This window comes from Pungitius pungitius, unplaced genomic scaffold (genome assembly GCF_949316345.1).
Source record: "Pungitius pungitius unplaced genomic scaffold, fPunPun2.1 scaffold_25, whole genome shotgun sequence".
Classification (NCBI taxonomy): Eukaryota; Metazoa; Chordata; class Actinopteri; order Perciformes; family Gasterosteidae; genus Pungitius; species Pungitius pungitius.
In genome coordinates, this window is record NW_026909837.1 from 468,053 (window position 1) to 494,006 (window position 25,954).

General features: G+C 46.3%; 42 non-coding genes across 42 annotated transcripts; all 42 read right to left on the reverse strand.

The window, feature by feature from the left end:
* Positions 1-669: 669 nt before the first annotated feature.
* Positions 670-742, reverse strand: trnav-cac (transfer RNA valine (anticodon CAC)). Its single transcript has one exon. It is a non-coding gene; the product is annotated as a tRNA-Val (tRNA).
* Positions 743-1,246: 504 nt separating this feature from the next.
* trnav-cac (transfer RNA valine (anticodon CAC)) lies at positions 1,247-1,319 on the reverse strand. Its single transcript has one exon. It is a non-coding gene; the product is annotated as a tRNA-Val (tRNA).
* Positions 1,320-1,823: 504 nt separating this feature from the next.
* Positions 1,824-1,896, reverse strand: trnav-cac (transfer RNA valine (anticodon CAC)). Its single transcript has one exon. It is a non-coding gene; the product is annotated as a tRNA-Val (tRNA).
* A 504-nt stretch (positions 1,897-2,400) lies between these two features.
* Positions 2,401-2,473, reverse strand: trnav-cac (transfer RNA valine (anticodon CAC)). The gene has a single exon. It is a non-coding gene; the product is annotated as a tRNA-Val (tRNA).
* Positions 2,474-2,977: 504 nt separating this feature from the next.
* trnav-cac (transfer RNA valine (anticodon CAC)) lies at positions 2,978-3,050 on the reverse strand. Its single transcript has one exon. It is a non-coding gene; the product is annotated as a tRNA-Val (tRNA).
* Positions 3,051-3,257: 207 nt separating this feature from the next.
* trnav-cac (transfer RNA valine (anticodon CAC)) lies at positions 3,258-3,330 on the reverse strand. The gene has a single exon. It is a non-coding gene; the product is annotated as a tRNA-Val (tRNA).
* Positions 3,331-3,834: 504 nt separating this feature from the next.
* trnav-cac (transfer RNA valine (anticodon CAC)) lies at positions 3,835-3,907 on the reverse strand. Its single transcript has one exon. It is a non-coding gene; the product is annotated as a tRNA-Val (tRNA).
* Positions 3,908-4,114: 207 nt separating this feature from the next.
* trnav-cac (transfer RNA valine (anticodon CAC)) lies at positions 4,115-4,187 on the reverse strand. Its single transcript has one exon. It is a non-coding gene; the product is annotated as a tRNA-Val (tRNA).
* Positions 4,188-4,691: 504 nt separating this feature from the next.
* trnav-cac (transfer RNA valine (anticodon CAC)) lies at positions 4,692-4,764 on the reverse strand. Its single transcript has one exon. It is a non-coding gene; the product is annotated as a tRNA-Val (tRNA).
* Positions 4,765-6,125: 1,361 nt separating this feature from the next.
* trnav-cac (transfer RNA valine (anticodon CAC)) lies at positions 6,126-6,198 on the reverse strand. Its single transcript has one exon. It is a non-coding gene; the product is annotated as a tRNA-Val (tRNA).
* Positions 6,199-6,702: 504 nt separating this feature from the next.
* Positions 6,703-6,775, reverse strand: trnav-cac (transfer RNA valine (anticodon CAC)). The gene has a single exon. It is a non-coding gene; the product is annotated as a tRNA-Val (tRNA).
* A 504-nt stretch (positions 6,776-7,279) lies between these two features.
* On the reverse strand, positions 7,280-7,352 carry trnav-cac (transfer RNA valine (anticodon CAC)). Its single transcript has one exon. It is a non-coding gene; the product is annotated as a tRNA-Val (tRNA).
* Positions 7,353-7,856: 504 nt separating this feature from the next.
* On the reverse strand, positions 7,857-7,929 carry trnav-cac (transfer RNA valine (anticodon CAC)). Its single transcript has one exon. It is a non-coding gene; the product is annotated as a tRNA-Val (tRNA).
* Positions 7,930-8,433: 504 nt separating this feature from the next.
* On the reverse strand, positions 8,434-8,506 carry trnav-cac (transfer RNA valine (anticodon CAC)). The gene has a single exon. It is a non-coding gene; the product is annotated as a tRNA-Val (tRNA).
* Positions 8,507-8,713: 207 nt separating this feature from the next.
* On the reverse strand, positions 8,714-8,786 carry trnav-cac (transfer RNA valine (anticodon CAC)). Its single transcript has one exon. It is a non-coding gene; the product is annotated as a tRNA-Val (tRNA).
* A 504-nt stretch (positions 8,787-9,290) lies between these two features.
* On the reverse strand, positions 9,291-9,363 carry trnav-cac (transfer RNA valine (anticodon CAC)). The gene has a single exon. It is a non-coding gene; the product is annotated as a tRNA-Val (tRNA).
* Positions 9,364-9,570: 207 nt separating this feature from the next.
* Positions 9,571-9,643, reverse strand: trnav-cac (transfer RNA valine (anticodon CAC)). The gene has a single exon. It is a non-coding gene; the product is annotated as a tRNA-Val (tRNA).
* A 504-nt stretch (positions 9,644-10,147) lies between these two features.
* Positions 10,148-10,220, reverse strand: trnav-cac (transfer RNA valine (anticodon CAC)). The gene has a single exon. It is a non-coding gene; the product is annotated as a tRNA-Val (tRNA).
* A 504-nt stretch (positions 10,221-10,724) lies between these two features.
* trnav-cac (transfer RNA valine (anticodon CAC)) lies at positions 10,725-10,797 on the reverse strand. Its single transcript has one exon. It is a non-coding gene; the product is annotated as a tRNA-Val (tRNA).
* A 1,081-nt stretch (positions 10,798-11,878) lies between these two features.
* On the reverse strand, positions 11,879-11,951 carry trnav-cac (transfer RNA valine (anticodon CAC)). The gene has a single exon. It is a non-coding gene; the product is annotated as a tRNA-Val (tRNA).
* A 504-nt stretch (positions 11,952-12,455) lies between these two features.
* On the reverse strand, positions 12,456-12,528 carry trnav-cac (transfer RNA valine (anticodon CAC)). The gene has a single exon. It is a non-coding gene; the product is annotated as a tRNA-Val (tRNA).
* A 1,361-nt stretch (positions 12,529-13,889) lies between these two features.
* Positions 13,890-13,962, reverse strand: trnav-cac (transfer RNA valine (anticodon CAC)). Its single transcript has one exon. It is a non-coding gene; the product is annotated as a tRNA-Val (tRNA).
* A 504-nt stretch (positions 13,963-14,466) lies between these two features.
* trnav-cac (transfer RNA valine (anticodon CAC)) lies at positions 14,467-14,539 on the reverse strand. The gene has a single exon. It is a non-coding gene; the product is annotated as a tRNA-Val (tRNA).
* Positions 14,540-15,043: 504 nt separating this feature from the next.
* On the reverse strand, positions 15,044-15,116 carry trnav-cac (transfer RNA valine (anticodon CAC)). The gene has a single exon. It is a non-coding gene; the product is annotated as a tRNA-Val (tRNA).
* Positions 15,117-15,620: 504 nt separating this feature from the next.
* On the reverse strand, positions 15,621-15,693 carry trnav-cac (transfer RNA valine (anticodon CAC)). Its single transcript has one exon. It is a non-coding gene; the product is annotated as a tRNA-Val (tRNA).
* Positions 15,694-16,197: 504 nt separating this feature from the next.
* trnav-cac (transfer RNA valine (anticodon CAC)) lies at positions 16,198-16,270 on the reverse strand. Its single transcript has one exon. It is a non-coding gene; the product is annotated as a tRNA-Val (tRNA).
* Positions 16,271-16,774: 504 nt separating this feature from the next.
* Positions 16,775-16,847, reverse strand: trnav-cac (transfer RNA valine (anticodon CAC)). Its single transcript has one exon. It is a non-coding gene; the product is annotated as a tRNA-Val (tRNA).
* A 504-nt stretch (positions 16,848-17,351) lies between these two features.
* trnav-cac (transfer RNA valine (anticodon CAC)) lies at positions 17,352-17,424 on the reverse strand. The gene has a single exon. It is a non-coding gene; the product is annotated as a tRNA-Val (tRNA).
* A 504-nt stretch (positions 17,425-17,928) lies between these two features.
* Positions 17,929-18,001, reverse strand: trnav-cac (transfer RNA valine (anticodon CAC)). Its single transcript has one exon. It is a non-coding gene; the product is annotated as a tRNA-Val (tRNA).
* Positions 18,002-18,505: 504 nt separating this feature from the next.
* On the reverse strand, positions 18,506-18,578 carry trnav-cac (transfer RNA valine (anticodon CAC)). Its single transcript has one exon. It is a non-coding gene; the product is annotated as a tRNA-Val (tRNA).
* A 1,081-nt stretch (positions 18,579-19,659) lies between these two features.
* On the reverse strand, positions 19,660-19,732 carry trnav-cac (transfer RNA valine (anticodon CAC)). Its single transcript has one exon. It is a non-coding gene; the product is annotated as a tRNA-Val (tRNA).
* Positions 19,733-20,236: 504 nt separating this feature from the next.
* Positions 20,237-20,309, reverse strand: trnav-cac (transfer RNA valine (anticodon CAC)). The gene has a single exon. It is a non-coding gene; the product is annotated as a tRNA-Val (tRNA).
* A 207-nt stretch (positions 20,310-20,516) lies between these two features.
* trnav-cac (transfer RNA valine (anticodon CAC)) lies at positions 20,517-20,589 on the reverse strand. Its single transcript has one exon. It is a non-coding gene; the product is annotated as a tRNA-Val (tRNA).
* Positions 20,590-21,093: 504 nt separating this feature from the next.
* trnav-cac (transfer RNA valine (anticodon CAC)) lies at positions 21,094-21,166 on the reverse strand. The gene has a single exon. It is a non-coding gene; the product is annotated as a tRNA-Val (tRNA).
* A 504-nt stretch (positions 21,167-21,670) lies between these two features.
* trnav-cac (transfer RNA valine (anticodon CAC)) lies at positions 21,671-21,743 on the reverse strand. Its single transcript has one exon. It is a non-coding gene; the product is annotated as a tRNA-Val (tRNA).
* Positions 21,744-21,950: 207 nt separating this feature from the next.
* trnav-cac (transfer RNA valine (anticodon CAC)) lies at positions 21,951-22,023 on the reverse strand. The gene has a single exon. It is a non-coding gene; the product is annotated as a tRNA-Val (tRNA).
* A 504-nt stretch (positions 22,024-22,527) lies between these two features.
* trnav-cac (transfer RNA valine (anticodon CAC)) lies at positions 22,528-22,600 on the reverse strand. Its single transcript has one exon. It is a non-coding gene; the product is annotated as a tRNA-Val (tRNA).
* Positions 22,601-23,384: 784 nt separating this feature from the next.
* On the reverse strand, positions 23,385-23,457 carry trnav-cac (transfer RNA valine (anticodon CAC)). The gene has a single exon. It is a non-coding gene; the product is annotated as a tRNA-Val (tRNA).
* Positions 23,458-23,961: 504 nt separating this feature from the next.
* On the reverse strand, positions 23,962-24,034 carry trnav-cac (transfer RNA valine (anticodon CAC)). The gene has a single exon. It is a non-coding gene; the product is annotated as a tRNA-Val (tRNA).
* A 207-nt stretch (positions 24,035-24,241) lies between these two features.
* trnav-cac (transfer RNA valine (anticodon CAC)) lies at positions 24,242-24,314 on the reverse strand. The gene has a single exon. It is a non-coding gene; the product is annotated as a tRNA-Val (tRNA).
* A 504-nt stretch (positions 24,315-24,818) lies between these two features.
* On the reverse strand, positions 24,819-24,891 carry trnav-cac (transfer RNA valine (anticodon CAC)). The gene has a single exon. It is a non-coding gene; the product is annotated as a tRNA-Val (tRNA).
* A 504-nt stretch (positions 24,892-25,395) lies between these two features.
* trnav-cac (transfer RNA valine (anticodon CAC)) lies at positions 25,396-25,468 on the reverse strand. The gene has a single exon. It is a non-coding gene; the product is annotated as a tRNA-Val (tRNA).
* Positions 25,469-25,954: the final 486 nt, after the last annotated feature.

The window sequence follows — 25,954 nt, forward strand, 5'->3', positions numbered from 1 at the left end:
AAGAGGTTGGGATGGAAGTCAGCTCCTACATACATGTACGAGACCGTGGTTCTCAGCCAAGGAGTGGAGAAATTCTCAACGTTGGCCCGGAGTGATGTTCATCCCCAATAATACAGAATTATAGTGCATACCTCCTCTTAACCCCGGCCAGATACCTGCCAATTAAATATACTCAAGGAGTCCTCGTTAGTATAGTGGACAGTATCTCTGCTTGTCACGCAGAAGACCAAGGTTCGATTCCCTGACGGGGAGTTTCTTGTTAATAAGCCACGAATAAATCTGTAGGCTTCATCAGAGAGTTGAATTTTGCAGAAACTAGACGAGTGGTCTTTAATGACCAATCGAGAGAAGATATTCCGCTGCAGAGTAAACCAAAAAAAAAACGATATTGTTTCCGCCCATTTTCGAACTGGGGACCTTTCGCGTGTGAGGCGAACGTGATGACCACTACACCACGGAAACGGCGGCTTGTTTGGCATTGGGCATATGGCCCTCTGCTCTTTGCAGATGATCTTGGTCTGACGGCTTCATCAGGAGTTGACTTTGATCACAATGAAAGAGTTTGAAGACATTTGTAAAGAGGTTGGGATGGAAGTCAGCTCCTACATACATGTACAAGGGCGTGGTTCTCAGCCAAGGAGTGGAGAAAAGCTCAACGTCAGCCTGGAGTGTTTCCGCCCAGTTTCGAACTGGGGACCTTTCGCGTGTGAGGCGAACGTGATGACCACTACACCACGGAAACGGCGGCTTGTTTGGCATTGGGCATATGGCCCTCTGCTCTTTGCAGATGATCTTGGTCTGACGGCTTCATCAGGAGTTGACTTTGATCACAATGAAAGAGTTTGAAGACATTTGTAAAGAGGTTGGGATGGAAGTCAGCTCCTACATACATGTACGAGACCGTGGTTCTCAGCCAAGGAGTGGAGAAATTCTCAACGTTGGCCCGGAGTGATGTTCATCCCCAATAATACAGAATTATAGTGCATACCTCCTCTTAACCCCGGCCAGATACCTGCCAATTAAATATACTCAAGGAGTCCTCGTTAGTATAGTGGACAGTATCTCTGCTTGTCACGCAGAAGACCAAGGTTCGATTCCCTGACGGGGAGTTTCTTGTTAATAAGCCACGAATAAATCTGTAGGCTTCATCAGAGAGTTGAATTTTGCAGAAACTAGACGAGTGGTCTTTAATGACCAATCGAGAGAAGATATTCCGCTGCAGAGTAAACCAAAAAAAAAACGATATTGTTTCCGCCCAGTTTCGAACTGGGGACCTTTCGCGTGTGAGGCGAACGTGATGACCACTACACCACGGAAACGGCGGCTTGTTTGGCATTGGGCATATGGCCCTCTGCTCTTTGCAGATGATCTTGGTCTGACGGCTTCATCAGGAGTTGACTTTGATCACAATGAAAGAGTTTGAAGACATTTGTAAAGAGGTTGGGATGGAAGTCAGCTCCTACATACATGTACGAGACCGTGGTTCTCAGCCAAGGAGTGGAGAAATTCTCAACGTTGGCCCGGAGTGATGTTCATCCCCAATAATACAGAATTATAGTGCATACCTCCTCTTAACCCCGGCCAGATACCTGCCAATTAAATATACTCAAGGAGTCCTCGTTAGTATAGTGGACAGTATCTCTGCTTGTCACGCAGAAGACCAGGGTTCGATTCCCTGACGGGGAGTTTCTTGTTAATAAGCCACGAATAAATCTGTTGGCTTCATCAGAGAGTTGAATTTTGCAGAAACTAGACGAGTGGTCTTTAATGACCAATCGAGAGAAGATATTCCGCTGCAGAGTAAACCAAAAAAAAGACGATATTGTTTCCGCCCAGTTTCGAACTGGGGACCTTTCGCGTGTGAGGCGAACGTGATGACCACTACACCACGGAAACGGCGGCTTGTTTGGCATTGGGCATATGGCCCTCTGCTCTTTGCAGATGATCTTGGTCTGACGGCTTCATCAGGATTTGACTTTGATCACAATGAAAGAGTTTGAAGACATTTGTAAAGAGGTTGGGATGGAAGTCAGCTCCTACATACATGTACGAGACCGTGGTTCTCAGCCAAGGAGTGGAGAAATTCTCAACGTTGGCCCGGAGTGATGTTCATCCCCAATAATACAGAATTATAGTGCATACCTCCTCTTAACCCCGGCCAGATACCTGCCAATTAAATATACTCAAGGAGTCCTCGTTAGTATAGTGGACAGTATCTCTGCTTGTCACGCAGAAGACCAGGGTTCGATTCCCTGACGGGGAGTTTCTTGTTAATAAGCCACGAATAAATCTGTTGGCTTCATCAGAGAGTTGAATTTTGCAGAAACTAGACGAGTGGTCTTTAATGACCAATCGAGAGAAGATATACCGCTGCAGAGTAAACCAAAAAAAAGACGATATTGTTTCCGCCCAGTTTCGAACTGGGGACCTTTCGCGTGTGAGGCGAACGTGATGACCACTACACCACGGAAACGGCGGCTTGTTTGGCATTGGGCATATGGCCCTCTGCTCTTTGCAGATGATCTTGGTCTGACGGCTTCATCAGGATTTGACTTTGATCACAATGAAAGAGTTTGAAGACATTTGTAAAGAGGTTGGGATGGAAGTCAGCTCCTACATACATGTACGAGACCGTGGTTCTCAGCCAAGGAGTGGAGAAATTCTCAACGTTGGCCCGGAGTGATGTTCATCCCCAATAATACAGAATTATAGTGCATACCTCCTCTTAACCCCGGCCAGATACCTGCCAATTAAATATACTGAAGGAGTCCTCGTTAGTATAGTGGACAGTATCTCTGCTTGTCACGCAGAAGACCAGTGTTCGATTCCCTGACGGGGAGTTTCTTGTTAATAAGCCACGAATAAATCTGTTGGCTTCATCAGAGAGTTAAATTTTGCAGAAACTAGACGAGTGGTCTTTAATGACCAATCGAGAGAAGATATTCCGCTGCAGAGTAAACCAAAAAAAAAACGATATTGTTTCCGCCCAGTTTCGAACTGGGGACCTTTCGCGTGTGAGGCGAACGTGATGACCACTACACCACGGAAACGGCGGCTTGTTTGGCATTGGGCATATGGCCCTCTGCTCTTTGCAGATGATCTTGGTCTGACGGCTTCATCAGGAGTTGACTTTGATCACAATGAAAGAGTTTGAAGACATTTGTAAAGAGGTTGGGATGGAAGTCAGCTCCTACATACATGTACAAGGGCGTGGTTCTCAGCCAAGGAGTGGAGAAAAGCTCAACGTCAGCCTGGAGTGTTTCCGCCCAGTTTCGAACTGGGGACCTTTCGCGTGTGAGGCGAACGTGATGACCACTACACCACGGAAACGGCGGCTTGTTTGGCATTGGGCATATGGCCCTCTGCTCTTTGCAGATGATCTTGGTCTGACGGCTTCATCAGGAGTTGACTTTGATCACAATGAAAGAGTTTGAAGACATTTGTAAAGAGGTTGGGATGGAAGTCAGCTCCTACATACATGTACGAGACCGTGGTTCTCAGCCAAGGAGTGGAGAAATTCTCAACGTTGGCCCGGAGTGATGTTCATCCCCAATAATACAGAATTATAGTGCATACCTCCTCTTAACCCCGGCCAGATACCTGCCAATTAAATATACTGAAGGAGTCCTCGTTAGTATAGTGGACAGTATCTCTGCTTGTCACGCAGAAGACCAGGGTTCGATTCCCTGACGGGGAGTTTCTTGTTAATAAGCCACGAATAAATCTGTTGGCTTCATCAGAGAGTTAAATTTTGCAGAAACTAGACGAGTGGTCTTTAATGACCAATCGAGAGAAGATATTCCGCTGCAGAGTAAACCAAAAAAAAACCGATATTGTTTCCGCCCAGTTTCGAACTGGGGACCTTTCGCGTGTGAGGCGAACGTGATGACCACTACACCACGGAAACGGTGGCTTGTTTGGCATTGGGCATATGGCCCTCTGCTCTTTGCAGATGATCTTGGTCTGACGGCTTCATCAGGAGTTGACTTTGATCACAATGAAAGAGTTTGAAGACATTTGTAAAGAGGTTGGGATGGAAGTCAGCTCCTACATACATGTACAAGGGCGTGGTTCTCAGCCAAGGAGTGGAGAAAAGCTCAACGTCAGCCTGGAGTGTTTCCGCCCAGTTTCGAACTGGGGACCTTTCGCGTGTGAGGCGAACGTGATGACCACTACACCACGGAAACGGCGGCTTGTTTGGCATTGGGCTAATGGCCCTCTGCTCTCTGCAGATGATCTTGGTCTGACGGCTTCATCAGGAGTTGACTTTGATCACAATGAAAGAGTTTGAAGACATTTGTAAAGAGGTTGGGATGGAAGTCAGCTCCTACATACATGTACGAGACCGTGGTTCTCAGCCAAGGAGTGGAGAAATTCTCAACGTTGGCCCGGAGTGATGTTCATCCCCAATAATACAGAATTATAGTGCATACCTCCTCTTAACCCCGGCCAGATACCTGCCAATTAAATATACTCAAGGAGTCCTCGTTAGTATAGTGGACAGTATCTCTGCTTGTCACGCAGAAGACCAGGGTTCGATTCCCTGACGGGGAGTTTCTTGTTAATAAGCCACGAATAAATCTGTTGGCTTCATCAGAGAGTTGAATTTTGCAGAAACTAGACGAGTGGTCTTTAATGACCAATCGAGAGAAGATATTCCGCTGCAGAGTAAACCAAAAAAAAGACGATATTGTTTCCGCCCAGTTTCGAACTGGGGACCTTTCGCGTGTGAGGCGAACGTGATGACCACTACACCACGGAAACGGCGGCTTGTTTGGCATTGGGCATATGGCCCTCTGCTCTTTGCAGATGATCTTGGTCTGACGGCTTCATCAGGATTTGACTTTGATCACAATGAAAGAGTTTGAAGACATTTGTAAAGAGGTTGGGATGGAAGTCAGCTCCTACATACATGTACGAGACCGTGGTTCTCAGCCAAGGAGTGGAGAAATTCTCAACGTTGGCCCGGAGTGATGTTCATCCCCAATAATACAGAATTATAGTGCATACCTCCTCTTAACCCCGGCCAGATACCTGCCAATTAAATATACTCAAGGAGTCCTCGTTAGTATAGTGGACAGTATCTCTGCTTGTCACGCAGAAGACCAGGGTTCGATTCCCTGACGGGGAGTTTCTTGTTAATAAGCCACGAATAAATCTGTTGGCTTCATCAGAGAGTTGAATTTTGCAGAAACTAGACGAGTGGTCTTTAATGACCAATCGAGAGAAGATATTCCGCTGCAGAGTAAACCAAAAAAAAGACGATATTGTTTCCGCCCAGTTTCGAACTGGGGACCTTTCGCCTGTGAGGCGAACGTGATGACCACTACACCACGGAAACGGCGGCTTGTTTGGCATTGGGCATATGGCCCTCTGCTCTTTGCAGATGATCTTGGTCTGACGGCTTCATCAGGATTTGACTTTGATCACAATGAAAGAGTTTGAAGACATTTGTAAAGAGGTTGGGATGGAAGTCAGCTCCTACATACATGTACGAGACCGTGGTTCTCAGCCAAGGAGTGGAGAAATTCTCAACGTTGGCCCGGAGTGATGTTCATCCCCAATAATACAGAATTATAGTGCATACCTCCTCTTAACCCCGGCCAGATACCTGCCAATTAAATATACTCAAGGAGTCCTCGTTAGTATAGTGGACAGTATCTCTGCTTGTCACGCAGAAGACCAAGGTTCGATTCCCTGACGGGGAGTTTCTTGTTAATAAGCCACGAATAAATCTGTAGGCTTCATCAGAGAGTTGAATTTTGCAGAAACTAGACGAGTGGTCTTTAATGACCAATCGAGAGAAGATATTCCGCTGCAGAGTAAACCAAAAAAAAAACGATATTGTTTCCGCCCAGTTTCGAACTGGGGACCTTTCGCGTGTGAGGCGAACGTGATGACCACTACACCACGGAAAAGGCGGCTTGTTTGGCATTGGGCATATGGCCCTCTGCTCTTTGCAGATGATCTTGGTCTGACGGCTTCATCAGGAGTTGACTTTGATCACAATGAAAGAGTTTGAAGACATTTGTAAAGAGGTTGGGATGGAAGTCAGCTCCTACATACATGTACAAGGGCGTGGTTCTCAGCCAAGGAGTGGAGAAAAGCTCAACGTCAGCCTGGAGTGTTTCCGCCCAGTTTCGAACTGGGGACCTTTCGCGTGTGAGGCGAACGTGATGACCACTACACCACGGAAACGGCGGCTTGTTTGGCATTGGGCATATGGCCCTCTGCTCTTTGCAGATGATCTTGGTCTGACGGCTTCATCAGGAGTTGACTTTGATCACAATGAAAGAGTTTGAAGACATTTGTAAAGAGGTTGGGATGGAAGTCAGCTCCTACATACATGTACGAGACCGTGGTTCTCAGCCAAGGAGTGGAGAAATTCTCAACGTTGGCCCGGAGTGATGTTCATCCCCAATAATACAGAATTATAGTGCATACCTCCTCTTAACCCCGGCCAGATACCTGCCAATTAAATATACTCAAGGAGTCCTCGTTAGTATAGTGGACAGTATCTCTGCTTGTCACGCAGAAGACCAAGGTTCGATTCCCTGACGGGGAGTTTCTTGTTAATAAGCCACGAATAAATCTGTAGGCTTCATCAGAGAGTTGAATTTTGCAGAAACTAGACGAGTGGTCTTTAATGACCAATCGAGAGAAGATATTCCGCTGCAGAGTAAACCAAAAAAAAAACGATATTGTTTCCGCCCAGTTTCGAACTGGGGACCTTTCGCGTGTGAGGCGAACGTGATGACCACTACACCACGGAAACGGCGGCTTGTTTGGCATTGGGCATATGGCCCTCTGCTCTTTGCAGATGATCTTGGTCTGACGGCTTCATCAGGAGTTGACTTTGATCACAATGAAAGAGTTTGAAGACATTTGTAAAGAGGTTGGGATGGAAGTCAGCTCCTACATACATGTACGAGACCGTGGTTCTCAGCCAAGGAGTGGAGAAATTCTCAACGTTGGCCCGGAGTGATGTTCATCCCCAATAATACAGAATTATAGTGCATACCTCCTCTTAACCCCGGCCAGATACCTGCCAATTAAATATACTCAAGGAGTCCTCGTTAGTATAGTGGACAGTATCTCTGCTTGTCACGCAGAAGACCAGGGTTCGATTCCCTGACGGGGAGTTTCTTGTTAATAAGCCACGAATAAATCTGTTGGCTTCATCAGAGAGTTGAATTTTGCAGAAACTAGACGAGTGGTCTTTAATGACCAATCGAGAGAAGATATTCCGCTGCAGAGTAAACCAAAAAAAAGACGATATTGTTTCCGCCCAGTTTCGAACTGGGGACCTTTCGCGTGTGAGGCGAACGTGATGACCACTACACCACGGAAACGGCGGCTTGTTTGGCATTGGGCATATGGCCCTCTGCTCTTTGCAGATGATCTTGGTCTGACGGCTTCATCAGGATTTGACTTTGATCACAATGAAAGAGTTTGAAGACATTTGTAAAGAGGTTGGGATGGAAGTCAGCTCCTACATACATGTACGAGACCGTGGTTCTCAGCCAAGGAGTGGAGAAATTCTCAACGTTGGCCCGGAGTGATGTTCATCCCCAATAATACAGAATTATAGTGCATACCTCCTCTTAACCCCGGCCAGATACCTGCCAATTAAATATACTCAAGGAGTCCTCGTTAGTATAGTGGACAGTATCTCTGCTTGTCACGCAGAAGACCAGGGTTCGATTCCCTGACGGGGAGTTTCTTGTTAATAAGCCACGAATAAATCTGTTGGCTTCATCAGAGAGTTGAATTTTGCAGAAACTAGACGAGTGGTCTTTAATGACCAATCGAGAGAAGATATACCGCTGCAGAGTAAACCAAAAAAAAGACGATATTGTTTCCGCCCAGTTTCGAACTGGGGACCTTTCGCGTGTGAGGCGAACGTGATGACCACTACACCACGGAAACGGCGGCTTGTTTGGCATTGGGCATATGGCCCTCTGCTCTTTGCAGATGATCTTGGTCTGACGGCTTCATCAGGATTTGACTTTGATCACAATGAAAGAGTTTGAAGACATTTGTAAAGAGGTTGGGATGGAAGTCAGCTCCTACATACATGTACGAGACCGTGGTTCTCAGCCAAGGAGTGGAGAAATTCTCAACGTTGGCCCGGAGTGATGTTCATCCCCAATAATACAGAATTATAGTGCATACCTCCTCTTAACCCCGGCCAGATACCTGCCAATTAAATATACTGAAGGAGTCCTCGTTAGTATAGTGGACAGTATCTCTGCTTGTCACGCAGAAGACCAGTGTTCGATTCCCTGACGGGGAGTTTCTTGTTAATAAGCCACGAATAAATCTGTTGGCTTCATCAGAGAGTTAAATTTTGCAGAAACTAGACGAGTGGTCTTTAATGACCAATCGAGAGAAGATATTCCGCTGCAGAGTAAACCAAAAAAAAAACGATATTGTTTCCGCCCAGTTTCGAACTGGGGACCTTTCGCGTGTGAGGCGAACGTGATGACCACTACACCACGGAAACGGCGGCTTGTTTGGCATTGGGCATATGGCCCTCTGCTCTTTGCAGATGATCTTGGTCTGACGGCTTCATCAGGAGTTGACTTTGATCACAATGAAAGAGTTTGAAGACATTTGTAAAGAGGTTGGGATGGAAGTCAGCTCCTACATACATGTACAAGGGCGTGGTTCTCAGCCAAGGAGTGGAGAAAAGCTCAACGTCAGCCTGGAGTGTTTCCGCCCAGTTTCGAACTGGGGACCTTTCGCGTGTGAGGCGAACGTGATGACCACTACACCACGGAAACGGCGGCTTGTTTGGCATTGGGCATATGGCCCTCTGCTCTTTGCAGATGATCTTGGTCTGACGGCTTCATCAGGAGTTGACTTTGATCACAATGAAAGAGTTTGAAGACATTTGTAAAGAGGTTGGGATGGAAGTCAGCTCCTACATACATGTACGAGACCGTGGTTCTCAGCCAAGGAGTGGAGAAATTCTCAACGTTGGCCCGGAGTGATGTTCATCCCCAATAATACAGAATTATAGTGCATACCTCCTCTTAACCCCGGCCAGATACCTGCCAATTAAATATACTCAAGGAGTCCTCGTTAGTATAGTGGACAGTATCTCTGCTTGTCACGCAGAAGACCAGGGTTCGATTCCCTGACGGGGAGTTTCTTGTTAATAAGCCACGAATAAATCTGTTGGCTTCATCAGAGAGTTGAATTTTGCAGAAACTAGACGAGTGGTCTTTAATGACCAATCGAGAGAAGATATTCCGCTGCAGAGTAAACCAAAAAAAAGACGATATTGTTTCCGCCCAGTTTCGAACTGGGGACCTTTCGCGTGTGAGGCGAACGTGATGACCACTACACCACGGAAACGGCGGCTTGTTTGGCATTGGGCATATGGCCCTCTGCTCTTTGCAGATGATCTTGGTCTGACGGCTTCATCAGGATTTGACTTTGATCACAATGAAAGAGTTTGAAGACATTTGTAAAGAGGTTGGGATGGAAGTCAGCTCCTACATACATGTACAAGGGCGTGGTTCTCAGCCAAGGAGTGGAGAAAAGCTCAACGTCAGCCTGGAGTGTTTCCGCCCAGTTTCGAACTGGGGACCTTTCGCGTGTGAGGCGAACGTGATGACCACTACACCACGGAAACGGCGGCTTGTTTGGCATTGGGCATATGGCCCTCTGCTCTTTGCAGATGATCTTGGTCTGACGGCTTCATCAGGAGTTGACTTTGATCACAATGAAAGAGTTTGAAGACATTTGTAAAGAGGTTGGGATGGAAGTCAGCTCCTACATACATGTACGAGACCGTGGTTCTCAGCCAAGGAGTGGAGAAATTCTCAACGTTGGCCCGGAGTGATGTTCATCCCCAATAATACAGAATTATAGTGCATACCTCCTCTTAACCCCGGCCAGATACCTGCCAATTAAATATACTCAAGGAGTCCTCGTTAGTATAGTGGACAGTATCTCTGCTTGTCACGCAGAAGACCAGGGTTCGATTCCCTGAAGGGGAGTTTCTTGTTAATAAGCCACGAATAAATCTGTTGGCTTCATCAGAGAGTTGAATTTTGCAGAAACTAGACGAGTGGTCTTTAATGACCAATCGAGAGAAGATATTCCGCTGCAGAGTAAACCAAAAAAAAGACGATATTGTTTCCGCCCAGTTTCGAACTGGGGACCTTTCGCGTGTGAGGCGAACGTGATGACCACTACACCACGGAAACAGCGGCTTGTTTGGCATTGGGCATATGGCCCTCTGCTCTTTGCAGATGATCTTGGTCTGACGGCTTCATCAGGATTTGACTTTGATCACAATGAAAGAGTTTGAAGACATTTGTAAAGAGGTTGGGATGGAAGTCAGCTCCTACATACATGTACGAGACCGTGGTTCTCAGCCAAGGAGTGGAGAAATTCTCAACGTTGGCCCGGAGTGATGTTCATCCCCAATAATACAGAATTATAGTGCATACCTCCTCTTAACCCCGGCCAGATACCTGCCAATTAAATATACTCAAGGAGTCCTCGTTAGTATAGTGGACAGTATCTCTGCTTGTCACGCAGAAGACCAGGGTTCGATTCCCTGACGGGGAGTTTCTTGTTAATAAGCCACGAATAAATCTGTTGGCTTCATCAGAGAGTTGAATTTTGCAGAAACTAGACGAGTGGTCTTTAATGACCAATCGAGAGAAGATATACCGCTGCAGAGTAAACCAAAAAAAAGACGATATTGTTTCCGCCCAGTTTCGAACTGGGGACCTTTCGCGTGTGAGGCGAACGTGATGACCACTACACCACGGAAACGGCGGCTTGTTTGGCATTGGGCATATGGCCCTCTGCTCTTTGCAGATGATCTTGGTCTGACGGCTTCATCAGGATTTGACTTTGATCACAATGAAAGAGTTTGAAGACATTTGTAAAGAGGTTGGGATGGAAGTCAGCTCCTACATACATGTACGAGACCGTGGTTCTCAGCCAAGGAGTGGAGAAATTCTCAACGTTGGCCCGGAGTGATGTTCATCCCCAATAATACAGAATTATAGTGCATACCTCCTCTTAACCCCGGCCAGATACCTGCCAATTAAATATACTGAAGGAGTCCTCGTTAGTATAGTGGACAGTATCTCTGCTTGTCACGCAGAAGACCAGGGTTCGATTCCCTGACGGGGAGTTTCTTGTTAATAAGCCACGAATAAATCTGTTGGCTTCATCAGAGAGTTGAATTTTGCAGAAACTAGACGAGTGGTCTTTAATGACCAATCGAGAGAAGATATTCCGCTGCAGAGTAAACCAAAAAAAAGACGATATTGTTTCTGCCCAGTTTCGAACTGGGGACCTTTCGCGTGTGAGGCGAACGTGATGACCACTACACCACGGAAACGGCGGCTTGTTTGGCATTGGGCATATGGCCCTCTGCTCTTTGCAGATGATCTTGGTCTGACGGCTTCATCAGGATTTGACTTTGATCACAATGAAAGAGTTTGAAGACATTTGTAAAGAGGTTGGGATGGAAGTCAGCTCCTACATACATGTACGAGACCGTGGTTCTCAGCCAAGGAGTGGAGAAATTCTCAACGTTGGCCCGGAGTGATGTTCATCCCCAATAATACAGAATTATAGTGCATACCTCCTCTTAACCCCGGCCAGATACCTGCCAATTAAATATACTCAAGGAGTCCTCGTTAGTATAGTGGACAGTATCTCTGCTTGTCACGCAAAAGACCAGGGTTCGATTCCCTGACGGGGAGTTTCTTGTTAATAAGCCACGAATAAATCTGTTGGCTTCATCAGAGAGTTGAATTTTGCAGAAACTAGACGAGTGGTCTTTAATGACCAATCGAGAGAAGATATTCCGCTGCAGAGTAAACCAAAAAAAAGACGATATTGTTTCCGCCCAGTTTCGAACTGGGGACCTTTCGCGTGTGAGGCGAACGTGATGACCACTACACCACGGAAACGGCGGCTTGTTTGGCATTGGGCATATGGCCCTCTGCTCTTTGCAGATGATCTTGGTCTGACGGCTTCATCAGGATTTGACTTTGATCACAATGAAAGAGTTTGAAGACATTTGTAAAGATGTTGGGATGGAAGTCAGCTCCTACATACATGTACGAGACCGTGGTTCTCAGCCAAGGAGTGGAGAAATTCTCAACGTTGGCCCGGAGTGATGTTCATCCCCAATAATACAGAATTATAGTGCATACCTCCTCTTAACCCCGGCCAGATACCTGCCAATTAAATATACTGAAGGAGTCCTCGTTAGTATAGTGGACAGTATCTCTGCTTGTCACGCAGAAGACCAGGGTTCGATTCCCTGACGGGGAGTTTCTTGTTAATAAGCCACGAATAAATCTGTTGGCTTCATCAGAGAGTTGAATTTTGCAGAAACTAGACGAGTGGTCTTTAATGACCAATCGAGAGAAGATATTCCGCTGCAGAGTAAACCAAAAAAAAGACGATATTGTTTCCGCCCAGTTTCGAACTGGGGACCTTTCGCGTGTGAGGCGAACGTGATGACCACTACACCACGGAAACGGCGGCTTGTTTGGCATTGGGCATATGGCCCTCTGCTCTTTGCAGATGATCTTGGTCTGACGGCTTCATCAGGATTTGACTTTGATCACAATGAAAGAGTTTGAAGACATTTGTAAAGATGTTGGGATGGAAGTCAGCTCCTACATACATGTACGAGACCGTGGTTCTCAGCCAAGGAGTGGAGAAATTCTCAACGTTGGCCCGGAGTGATGTTCATCCCCAATAATACAGAATTATAGTGCATACCTCCTCTTAACCCCGGCCAGATACCTGCCAATTAAATATACTGAAGGAGTCCTCGTTAGTATAGTGGACAGTATCTCTGCTTGTCACGCAGAAGACCAGTGTTCGATTCCCTGACGGGGAGTTTCTTGTTAATAAGCCACGAATAAATCTGTTGGCTTCATCAGAGAGTTAAATTTTGCAGAAACTAGACGAGTGGTCTTTAATGACCAATCGAGAGAAGATATTCCGCTGCAGAGTAAACCAAAAAAAAAACGATATTGTTTCCGCCCAGTTTCGAACTGGGGACCTTTCGCCTGTGAGGCGAACGTGATGACCACTACACCACGGAAACGGCGGCTTGTTTGGCATTGGGCATATGGCCCTCTGCTCTTTGCAGATGATCTTGGTCTGACGGCTTCATCAGGATTTGACTTTGATCACAATGAAAGAGTTTGAAGACATTTGTAAAGAGGTTGGGATGGAAGTCAGCTCCTACATACATGTACGAGACCGTGGTTCTCAGCCAAGGAGTGGAGAAATTCTCAACGTTGGCCCGGAGTGATGTTCATCCCCAATAATACAGAATTATAGTGCATACCTCCTCTTAACCCCGGCCAGATACCTGCCAATTAAATATACTCAAGGAGTCCTCGTTAGTATAGTGGACAGTATCTCTGCTTGTCACGCAGAAGACCAAGGTTCGATTCCCTGACGGGGAGTTTCTTGTTAATAAGCCACGAATAAATCTGTAGGCTTCATCAGAGAGTTGAATTTTGCAGAAACTAGACGAGTGGTCTTTAATGACCAATCGAGAGAAGATATTCCGCTGCAGAGTAAACCAAAAAAAAAACGATATTGTTTCCGCCCATTTTCGAACTGGGGACCTTTCGCGTGTGAGGCGAACGTGATGACCACTACACCACGGAAACGGCGGCTTGTTTGGCATTGGGCATATGGCCCTCTGCTCTTTGCAGATGATCTTGGTCTGACGGCTTCATCAGGAGTTGACTTTGATCACAATGAAAGAGTTTGAAGACATTTGTAAAGAGGTTGGGATGGAAGTCAGCTCCTACATACATGTACAAGGGCGTGGTTCTCAGCCAAGGAGTGGAGAAAAGCTCAACGTCAGCCTGGAGTGTTTCCGCCCAGTTTCGAACTGGGGACCTTTCGCGTGTGAGGCGAACGTGATGACCACTACACCACGGAAACGGCGGCTTGTTTGGCATTGGGCATATGGCCCTCTGCTCTTTGCAGATGATCTTGGTCTGACGGCTTCATCAGGAGTTGACTTTGATCACAATGAAAGAGTTTGAAGACATTTGTAAAGAGGTTGGGATGGAAGTCAGCTCCTACATACATGTACGAGACCGTGGTTCTCAGCCAAGGAGTGGAGAAATTCTCAACGTTGGCCCGGAGTGATGTTCATCCCCAATAATACAGAATTATAGTGCATACCTCCTCTTAACCCCGGCCAGATACCTGCCAATTAAATATACTCAAGGAGTCCTCGTTAGTATAGTGGACAGTATCTCTGCTTGTCACGCAGAAGACCAAGGTTCGATTCCCTGACGGGGAGTTTCTTGTTAATAAGCCACGAATAAATCTGTAGGCTTCATCAGAGAGTTGAATTTTGCAGAAACTAGACGAGTGGTCTTTAATGACCAATCGAGAGAAGATATTCCGCTGCAGAGTAAACCAAAAAAAAAACGATATTGTTTCCGCCCAGTTTCGAACTGGGGACCTTTCGCGTGTGAGGCGAACGTGATGACCACTACACCACGGAAACGGCGGCTTGTTTGGCATTGGGCATATGGCCCTCTGCTCTTTGCAGATGATCTTGGTCTGACGGCTTCATCAGGAGTTGACTTTGATCACAATGAAAGAGTTTGAAGACATTTGTAAAGAGGTTGGGATGGAAGTCAGCTCCTACATACATGTACGAGACCGTGGTTCTCAGCCAAGGAGTGGAGAAATTCTCAACGTTGGCCCGGAGTGATGTTCATCCCCAATAATACAGAATTATAGTGCATACCTCCTCTTAACCCCGGCCAGATACCTGCCAATTAAATATACTCAAGGAGTCCTCGTTAGTATAGTGGACAGTATCTCTGCTTGTCACGCAGAAGACCAGGGTTCGATTCCCTGACGGGGAGTTTCTTGTTAATAAGCCACGAATAAATCTGTTGGCTTCATCAGAGAGTTGAATTTTGCAGAAACTAGACGAGTGGTCTTTAATGACCAATCGAGAGAAGATATTCCGCTGCAGAGTAAACCAAAAAAAAGACGATATTGTTTCCGCCCAGTTTCGAACTGGGGACCTTTCGCGTGTGAGGCGAACGTGATGACCACTACACCACGGAAACGGCGGCTTGTTTGGCATTGGGCATATGGCCCTCTGCTCTTTGCAGATGATCTTGGTCTGACGGCTTCATCAGGATTTGACTTTGATCACAATGAAAGAGTTTGAAGACATTTGTAAAGAGGTTGGGATGGAAGTCAGCTCCTACATACATGTACGAGACCGTGGTTCTCAGCCAAGGAGTGGAGAAATTCTCAACGTTGGCCCGGAGTGATGTTCATCCCCAATAATACAGAATTATAGTGCATACCTCCTCTTAACCCCGGCCAGATACCTGCCAATTAAATATACTCAAGGAGTCCTCGTTAGTATAGTGGACAGTATCTCTGCTTGTCACGCAGAAGACCAGGGTTCGATTCCCTGACGGGGAGTTTCTTGTTAATAAGCCACGAATAAATCTGTTGGCTTCATCAGAGAGTTGAATTTTGCAGAAACTAGACGAGTGGTCTTTAATGACCAATCGAGAGAAGATATTCCGCTGCAGAGTAAACCAAAAAAAAGACGATATTGTTTCCGCCCAGTTTCGAACTGGGGACCTTTCGCGTGTGAGGCGAACGTGATGACCACTACACCACGGAAACGGCGGCTTGTTTGGCATTGGGCATATGGCCCTCTGCTCTTTGCAGATGATCTTGGTCTGACGGCTTCATCAGGATTTGACTTTGATCACAATGAAAGAGTTTGAAGACATTTGTAAAGAGGTTGGGATGGAAGTCAGCTCCTACATACATGTACGAGACCGTGGTTCTCAGCCAAGGAGTGGAGAAATTCTCAACGTTGGCCCGGAGTGATGTTCATCCCCAATAATACAGAATTATAGTGCATACCTCCTCTTAACCCCGGCCAGATACCTGCCAATTAAATATACTCAAGGAGTCCTCGTTAGTATAGTGGACAGTATCTCTGCTTGTCACGCAGAAGACCAGGGTTCGATTCCCTGACGGGGAGTTTCTTGTTAATAAGCCACGAATAAATCTGTTGGCTTCATCAGAGAGTTGAATTTTGCAGAAACTAGACGAGTGGTCTTTAATGACCAATCGAGAGAAGATATTCCGCTGCAGAGTAAACCAAAAAAAAGACGATATTGTTTCCGCCCAGTTTCGAACTGGGGACCTTTCGCGTGTGAGGCGAACGTGATGACCACTACACCACGGAAACGGCGGCTTGTTTGGCATTGGGCATATGGCCCTCTGCTCTTTGCAGATGATCTTGGTCTGACGGCTTCATCAGGATTTGACTTTGATCACAATGAAAGAGTTTGAAGACATTTGTAAAGAGGTTGGGATGGAAGTCAGCTCCTACATACATGTACGAGACCGTGGTTCTCAGCCAAGGAGTGGAGAAATTCTCAACGTTGGCCCGGAGTGATGTTCATCCCCAATAATACAGAATTATAGTGCATACCTCCTCTTAACCCCGGCCAGATACCTGCCAATTAAATATACTCAAGGAGTCCTCGTTAGTATAGTGGACAGTATCTCTGCTTGTCACGCAGAAGACCAGGGTTCGATTCCCTGACGGGGAGTTTCTTGTTAATAAGCCACGAATAAATCTGTTGGCTTCATCAGAGAGTTAAATTTTGCAGAAACTAGACGAGTGGTCTTTAATGACCAATCGAGAGAAGATATTCCGCTGCAGAGTAAACCAAAAAAAAGACGATATTGTTTCCGCCCAGTTTCGAACTGGGGACCTTTCGCGTGTGAGGCGAACGTGATGACCACTACACCACGGAAACGGCGGCTTGTTTGGCATTGGGCATATGGCCCTCTGCTCTTTGCAGATGATCTTGGTCTGACGGCTTCATCAGGATTTGACTTTGATCACAATGAAAGAGTTTGAAGACATTTGTAAAGAGGTTGGGATGGAAGTCAGCTCCTACATACATGTACGAGACCGTGGTTCTCAGCCAAGGAGTGGAGAAATTCTCAACGTTGGCCCGGAGTGATGTTCATCCCCAATAATACAGAATTATAGTGCATACCTCCTCTTAACCCCGGCCAGATACCTGCCAATTAAATATACTCAAGGAGTCCTCGTTAGTATAGTGGACAGTATCTCTGCTTGTCACGCAGAAGACCAGGGTTCGATTCCCTGACGGGGAGTTTCTTGTTAATAAGCCACGAATAAATCTGTTGGCTTCATCAGAGAGTTGAATTTTGCAGAAACTAGACGAGTGGTCTTTAATGACCAATCGAGAGAAGATATTCCGCTGCAGAGTAAACCAAAAAAAAGACGATATTGTTTCCGCCCAGTTTCGAACTGGGGACCTTTCGCGTGTGAGGCGAACGTGATGACCACTACACCACGGAAACGGCGGCTTGTTTGGCATTGGGCATATGGCCCTCTGCTCTTTGCAGATGATCTTGGTCTGACGGCTTCATCAGGATTTGACTTTGATCACAATGAAAGAGTTTGAAGACATTTGTAAAGAGGTTGGGATGGAAGTCAGCTCCTACATACATGTACGAGACCGTGGTTCTCAGCCAAGGAGTGGAGAAATTCTCAACGTTGGCCCGGAGTGATGTTCATCCCCAATAATACAGAATTATAGTGCATACCTCCTCTTAACCCCGGCCAGATACCTGCCAATTAAATATACTCAAGGAGTCCTCGTTAGTATAGTGGACAGTATCTCTGCTTGTCACGCAGAAGACCAGGGTTCGATTCCCTGACGGGGAGTTTCTTGTTAATAAGCCACGAATAAATCTGTTGGCTTCATCAGAGAGTTGAATTTTGCAGAAACTAGACGAGTGGTCTTTAATGACCAATCGAGAGAAGATATTCCGCTGCAGAGTAAACCAAAAAAAAGACGATATTGTTTCCGCCCAGTTTCGAACTGGGGACCTTTCGCGTGTGAGGCGAACGTGATGACCACTACACCACGGAAACGGCGGCTTGTTTGGCATTGGGCATATGGCCCTCTGCTCTTTGCAGATGATCTTGGTCTGACGGCTTCATCAGGATTTGACTTTGATCACAATGAAAGAGTTTGAAGACATTTGTAAAGAGGTTGGGATGGAAGTCAGCTCCTACATACATGTACGAGACCGTGGTTCTCAGCCAAGGAGTGGAGAAATTCTCAACGTTGGCCCGGAGTGATGTTCATCCCCAATAATACAGAATTATAGTGCATACCTCCTCTTAACCCCGGCCAGATACCTGCCAATTAAATATACTCAAGGAGTCCTCGTTAGTATAGTGGACAGTATCTCTGCTTGTCACGCAGAAGACCAGGGTTCGATTCCCTGACGGGGAGTTTCTTGTTAATAAGCCACGAATAAATCTGTTGGCTTCATCAGAGAGTTGAATTTTGCAGAAACTAGACGAGTGGTCTTTAATGACCAATCGAGAGAAGATATACCGCTGCAGAGTAAACCAAAAAAAAGACGATATTGTTTCCGCCCAGTTTCGAACTGGGGACCTTTCGCGTGTGAGGCGAACGTGATGACCACTACACCACGGAAACGGCGGCTTGTTTGGCATTGGGCATATGGCCCTCTGCTCTTTGCAGATGATCTTGGTCTGACGGCTTCATCAGGATTTGACTTTGATCACAATGAAAGAGTTTGAAGACATTTGTAAAGAGGTTGGGATGGAAGTCAGCTCCTACATACATGTACGAGACCGTGGTTCTCAGCCAAGGAGTGGAGAAATTCTCAACGTTGGCCCGGAGTGATGTTCATCCCCAATAATACAGAATTATAGTGCATACCTCCTCTTAACCCCGGCCAGATACCTGCCAATTAAATATACTGAAGGAGTCCTCGTTAGTATAGTGGACAGTATCTCTGCTTGTCACGCAGAAGACCAGGGTTCGATTCCCTGACGGGGAGTTTCTTGTTAATAAGCCACGAATAAATCTGTTGGCTTCATCAGAGAGTTGAATTTTGCAGAAACTAGACGAGTGGTCTTTAATGACCAATCGAGAGAAGATATTCCGCTGCAGAGTAAACCAAAAAAAAGACGATATTGTTTCTGCCCAGTTTCGAACTGGGGACCTTTCGCGTGTGAGGCGAACGTGATGACCACTACACCACGGAAACGGCGGCTTGTTTGGCATTGGGCATATGGCCCTCTGCTCTTTGCAGATGATCTTGGTCTGACGGCTTCATCAGGATTTGACTTTGATCACAATGAAAGAGTTTGAAGACATTTGTAAAGAGGTTGGGATGGAAGTCAGCTCCTACATACATGTACGAGACCGTGGTTCTCAGCCAAGGAGTGGAGAAATTCTCAACGTTGGCCCGGAGTGATGTTCATCCCCAATAATACAGAATTATAGTGCATACCTCCTCTTAACCCCGGCCAGATACCTGCCAATTAAATATACTCAAGGAGTCCTCGTTAGTATAGTGGACAGTATCTCTGCTTGTCACGCAAAAGACCAGGGTTCGATTCCCTGACGGGGAGTTTCTTGTTAATAAGCCACGAATAAATCTGTTGGCTTCATCAGAGAGTTGAATTTTGCAGAAACTAGACGAGTGGTCTTTAATGACCAATCGAGAGAAGATATTCCGCTGCAGAGTAAACCAAAAAAAAGACGATATTGTTTCCGCCCAGTTTCGAACTGGGGACCTTTCGCGTGTGAGGCGAACGTGATGACCACTACACCACGGAAACGGCGGCTTGTTTGGCATTGGGCATATGGCCCTCTGCTCTTTGCAGATGATCTTGGTCTGACGGCTTCATCAGGATTTGACTTTGATCACAATGAAAGAGTTTGAAGACATTTGTAAAGATGTTGGGATGGAAGTCAGCTCCTACATACATGTACGAGACCGTGGTTCTCAGCCAAGGAGTGGAGAAATTCTCAACGTTGGCCCGGAGTGATGTTCATCCCCAATAATACAGAATTATAGTGCATACCTCCTCTTAACCCCGGCCAGATACCTGCCAATTAAATATACTGAAGGAGTCCTCGTTAGTATAGTGGACAGTATCTCTGCTTGTCACGCAGAAGACCAGTGTTCGATTCCCTGACGGGGAGTTTCTTGTTAATAAGCCACGAATAAATCTGTTGGCTTCATCAGAGAGTTAAATTTTGCAGAAACTAGACGAGTGGTCTTTAATGACCAATCGAGAGAAGATATTCCGCTGCAGAGTAAACCAAAAAAAAAACGATATTGTTTCCGCCCAGTTTCGAACTGGGGACCTTTCGCGTGTGAGGCGAACGTGATGACCACTACACCACGGAAACGGCGGCTTGTTTGGCATTGGGCATATGGCCCTCTGCTCTTTGCAGATGATCTTGGTCTGACGGCTTCATCAGGAGTTGACTTTGATCACAATGAAAGAGTTTGAAGACATTTGTAAAGAGGTTGGGATGGAAGTCAGCTCCTACATACATGTACAAGGGCGTGGTTCTCAGCCAAGGAGTGGAGAAAAGCTCAACGTCAGCCTGGAGTGTTTCCGCCCAGTTTCGAACTGGGGACCTTTCGCGTGTGAGGCGAACGTGATGACCACTACACCACGGAAACGGCGGCTTGTTTAGCATTGGGCATATGGCCCTCTGCTCTTTGCAGATGATCTTGGTCTGACGGCTTCATCAGGAGTTGACTTTGATCACAATGAAAGAGTTTGAAGACATTTGTAAAGAGGTTGGGATGGAAGTCAGCTCCTACATACATGTACGAGACCGTGGTTCTCAGCCAAGGAGTGGAGAAATTCTCAACGTTGGCCCGGAGTGATGTTCATCCCCAATAATACAGAATTATAGTGCATACCTCCTCTTAACCCCGGCCAGATACCTGCCAATTAAATATACTCAAGGAGTCCTCGTTAGTATAGTGGACAGTATCTCTGCTTGTCACGCAGAAGACCAGGGTTCGATTCCCTGACTGGGAGTTTCTTGTTAATAAGCCACGAATAAATCTGTTGGCTTCATCAGAGAGTTGAATTTTGCAGAAACTAGACGAGTGGTCTTTAATGACCAATCGAGAGAAGATATTCCGCTGCAGAGTAAACCAAAAAAAAGACGATATTGTTTCCGCCCAGTTTCGAACTGGGGACCTTTCGCGTGTGAGGCGAACGTGATGACCACTACACCACGGAAACGGCGGCTTGTTTGGCATTGGGCATATGGCCCTCTGCTCTTTGCAGATGATCTTGGTCTGACGGCTTCATCAGGATTTGACTTTGATCACAATGAAAGAGTTTGAAGACATTTGTAAAGAGGTTGGGATGGAAGTCAGCTCCTACATACATGTACGAGACCGTGGTTCTCAGCCAAGGAGTGGAGAAATTCTCAACGTTGGCCCGGAGTGATGTTCATCCCCAATAATACAGAATTATAGTGCATACCTCCTCTTAACCCCGGCCAGATACCTGCCAATTAAATATACTCAAGGAGTCCTCGTTAGTATAGTGGACAGTATCTCTGCTTGTCACGCAGAAGACCAAGGTTCGATTCCCTGACGGGGAGTTTCTTGTTAATAAGCCACGAATAAATCTGTAGGCTTCATCAGAGAGTTGAATTTTGCAGAAACTAGACGAGTGGTCTTTAATGACCAATCGAGAGAAGATATTCCGCTGCAGAGTAAACCAAAAAAAAAACGATATTGTTTCCGCCCAGTTTCGAACTGGGGACCTTTCGCGTGTGAGGCGAACGTGATGACCACTACACCACGGAAACGGCGGCTTGTTTGGCATTGGGCATATGGCCCTCTGCTCTTTGCAGATGATCTTGGTCTGACGGCTTCATCAGGAGTTGACTTTGATCACAATGAAAGAGTTTGAAGACATTTGTAAAGAGGTTGGGATGGAAGTCAGCTCCTACATACATGTACAAGGGCGTGGTTCTCAGCCAAGGAGTGGAGAAAAGCTCAACGTCAGCCTGGAGTGTTTCCGCCCAGTTTCGAACTGGGGACCTTTCGCGTGTGAGGCGAACGTGATGACCACTACACCACGGAAACGGCGGCTTGTTTGGCATTGGGCATATGGCCCTCTGCTCTTTGCAGATGATCTTGGTCTGACGGCTTCATCAGGATTTGACTTTGATCACAATGAAAGAGTTTGAAGACATTTGTAAAGATGTTGGGATGGAAGTCAGCTCCTACATACATGTACGAGACCGTGGTTCTCAGCCAAGGAGTGGAGAAATTCTCAACGTTGGCCCGGAGTGATGTTCATCCCCAATAATACAGAATTATAGTGCATACCTCCTCTTAACCCCGGCCAGATACCTGCCAATTAAATATACTGAAGGAGTCCTCGTTAGTATAGTGGACAGTATCTCTGCTTGTCACGCAGAAGACCAGTGTTCGATTCCCTGACGGGGAGTTTCTTGTTAATAAGCCACGAATAAATCTGTTGGCTTCATCAGAGAGTTAAATTTTGCAGAAACTAGACGAGTGGTCTTTAATGACCAATCGAGAGAAGATATTCCGCTGCAGAGTAAACCAAAAAAAAAACGATATTGTTTCCGCCCAGTTTCGAACTGGGGACCTTTCGCGTGTGAGGCGAACGTGATGACCACTACACCACGGAAACGGCGGCTTGTTTGGCATTGGGCATATGGCCCTCTGCTCTTTGCAGATGATCTTGGTCTGACGGCTTCATCAGGAGTTGACTTTGATCACAATGAAAGAGTTTGAAGACATTTGTAAAGAGGTTGGGATGGAAGTCAGCTCCTACATACATGTACAAGGGCGTGGTTCTCAGCCAAGGAGTGGAGAAAAGCTCAACGTCAGCCTGGAGTGTTTCCGCCCAGTTTCGAACTGGGGACCTTTCGCGTGTGAGGCAAACGTGATGACCACTACACCACGGAAACGGCGGCTTGTTTGGCATTGGGCATATGGCCCTCTGCTCTTTGCAGATGATCTTGGTCTGACGGCTTCATCAGGAGTTGACTTTGATCACAATGAAAGAGTTTGAAGACATTTGTAAAGAGGTTGGGATGGAAGTCAGCTCCTACATACATGTACGAGACCGTGGTTCTCAGCCAAGGAGTGGAGAAATTCTCAACGTTGGCCCGGAGTGATGTTCATCCCCAATAATACAGAATTATAGTGCATACCTCCTCTTAACCCCGGCCAGATACCTGCCAATTAAATATACTCAAGGAGTCCTCGTTAGTATAGTGGACAGTATCTCTGCTTGTCACGCAGAAGACCAGGGTTCGATTCCCTGACGGGGAGTTTCTTGTTAATAAGCCACGAATAAATCTGTTGGCTTCATCAGAGAGTTGAATTTTGCAGAAACTAGACGAGTGGTCTTTAATGACCAATCGAGAGAAGATATTCCGCTGCAGAGTAAACCAAAAAAAAGACGATATTGTTTCCGCCCAGTTTCGAACTGGGGACCTTTCGCGTGTGAGGCGAACGTGATGACCACTACACCACGGAAACGGCGGCTTGTTTGGCATTGGGCATATGGCCCTCTGCTCTTTGCAGATGATCTTGGTCTGACGGCTTCATCAGGATTTGACTTTGATCACAATGAAAGAGTTTGAAGACATTTGTAAAGAGGTTGGGATGGAAGTCAGCTCCTACATACATGTACGAGACCGTGGTTCTCAGCCAAGGAGTGGAGAAATTCTCAACGTTGGCCCGGAGTGATGTTCATCCCCAATAATACAGAATTATAGTGCATACCTCCTCTTAACCCCGGCCAGATACCTGCCAATTAAATATACTCAAGGAGTCCTCGTTAGTATAGTGGACAGTATCTCTGCTTGTCACGCAGAAGACCAAGGTTCGATTCCCTGACGGGGAGTTTCTTGTTAATAAGCCACGAATAAATCTGTAGGCTTCATCAGAGAGTTGAATTTTGCAGAAACTAGACGAGTGGTCTTTAATGACCAATCGAGAGAAGATATTCCGCTGCAGAGTAAACCAAAAAAAAAACGATATTGTTTCCGCCCAGTTTCGAACTGGGGACCTTTCGCGTGTGAGGCGAACGTGATGACCACTACACCACGGAAACGGCGGCTTGTTTGGCATTGGGCATATGGCCCTCTGCTCTTTGCAGATGATCTTGGTCTGACGGCTTCATCAGGAGTTGACTTTGATCACAATGAAAGAGTTTGAAGACATTTGTAAAGAGGTTGGGATGGAAGTCAGCTCCTACATACATGTACAAGGGCGTGGTTCTCAGCCAAGGAGTGGAGAAAAGCTCAACGTCAGCCTGGAGTGTTTCCGCCCAGTTTCGAACTGGGGACCTTTCGCGTGTGAGGCGAACGTGATGACCACTACACCACGGAAACGGCGGCTTGTTTGGCATTGGGCATATGGCCCTCTGCTCTTTGCAGATGATCTTGGTCTGACGGCTTCATCAGGAGTTGACTTTGATCACAATGAAAGAGTTTGAAGACATTTGTAAAGAGGTTGGGATGGAAGTCAGCTCCTACATACATGTACGAGACCGTGGTTCTCAGCCAAGGAGTGGAGAAATTCTCAACGTTGGCCCGGAGTGATGTTCATCCCCAATAATACAGAATTATAGTGCATACCTCCTCTTAACCCCGGCCAGATACCTGCCAATTAAATATACTCAAGGAGTCCTCGTTAGTATAGTGGACAGTATCTCTGCTTGTCACGCAGAAGACCAAGGTTCGATTCCCTGACGGGGAGTTTCTTGTTAATAAGCCACGAATAAATCTGTAGGCTTCATCAGAGAGTTGAATTTTGCAGAAACTAGACGAGTGGTCTTTAATGACCAATCGAGAGAAGATATTCCGCTGCAGAGTAAACCAAAAAAAAAACGATATTGTTTCCGCCCAGTTTCGAACTGGGGACCTTTCGCGTGTGAGGCGAACGTGATGACCACTACACCACGGAAACGGCGGCTTGTTTGGCATTGGGCATATGGCCCTCTGCTCTTTGCAGATGATCTTGGTCTGACGGCTTCATCAGGAGTTGACTTTGATCACAATGAAAGAGTTTGAAGACATTTGTAAAGAGGTTGGGATGGAAGTCAGCTCCTACATACATGTACGAGACCGTGGTTCTCAGCCAAGGAGTGGAGAAATTCTCAACGTTGGCCCGGAGTGATGTTCATCCCCAATAATACAGAATTATAGTGCATACCTCCTCTTAACCCCGGCCAGATACCTGCCAATTAAATATACTCAAGGAGTCCTCGTTAGTATAGTGGACAGTATCTCTGCTTGTCACGCAGAAGACCAGGGTTCGATTCCCTGACGGGGAGTTTCTTGTTAATAAGCCACGAATAAATCTGTTGGCTTCATCAGAGAGTTGAATTTTGCAGAAACTAGACGAGTGGTCTTTAATGACCAATCGAGAGAAGATATTCCGCTGCAGAGTAAACCAAAAAAAAGACGATATTGTTTCCGCCCAGTTTCGAACTGGGGACCTTTCGCGTGTGAGGCGAACGTGATGACCACTACACCACGGAAACGGCGGCTTGTTTGGCATTGGGCATATGGCCCTCTGCTCTTTGCAGATGATCTTGGTCTGACGGCTTCATCAGGATTTGACTTTGATCACAATGAAAGAGTTTGAAGACATTTGTAAAGAGGTTGGGATGGAAGTCAGCTCCTACATACATGTACGAGACCGTGGTTCTCAGCCAAGGAGTGAAGAAATTCTCAACGTTGGCCCGGAGTGATGTTCATCCCCAATAATACAGAATTATAGTGCATACCTCCTCTTAACCCCGGCCAGATACCTGCCAATTAAATATACTCAAGGAGTCCTCGTTAGTATAGTGGACAGTATCTCTGCTTGTCACGCAGAAGACCAGGGTTCGATTCCCTGACGGGGAGTTTCTTGTTAATAAGCCACGAATAAATCTGTTGGCTTCATCAGAGAGTTGAATTTTGCAGAAACTAGACGAGTGGTCTTTAATGACCAATCGAGAGAAGATATTCCGCTGCAGAGTAAA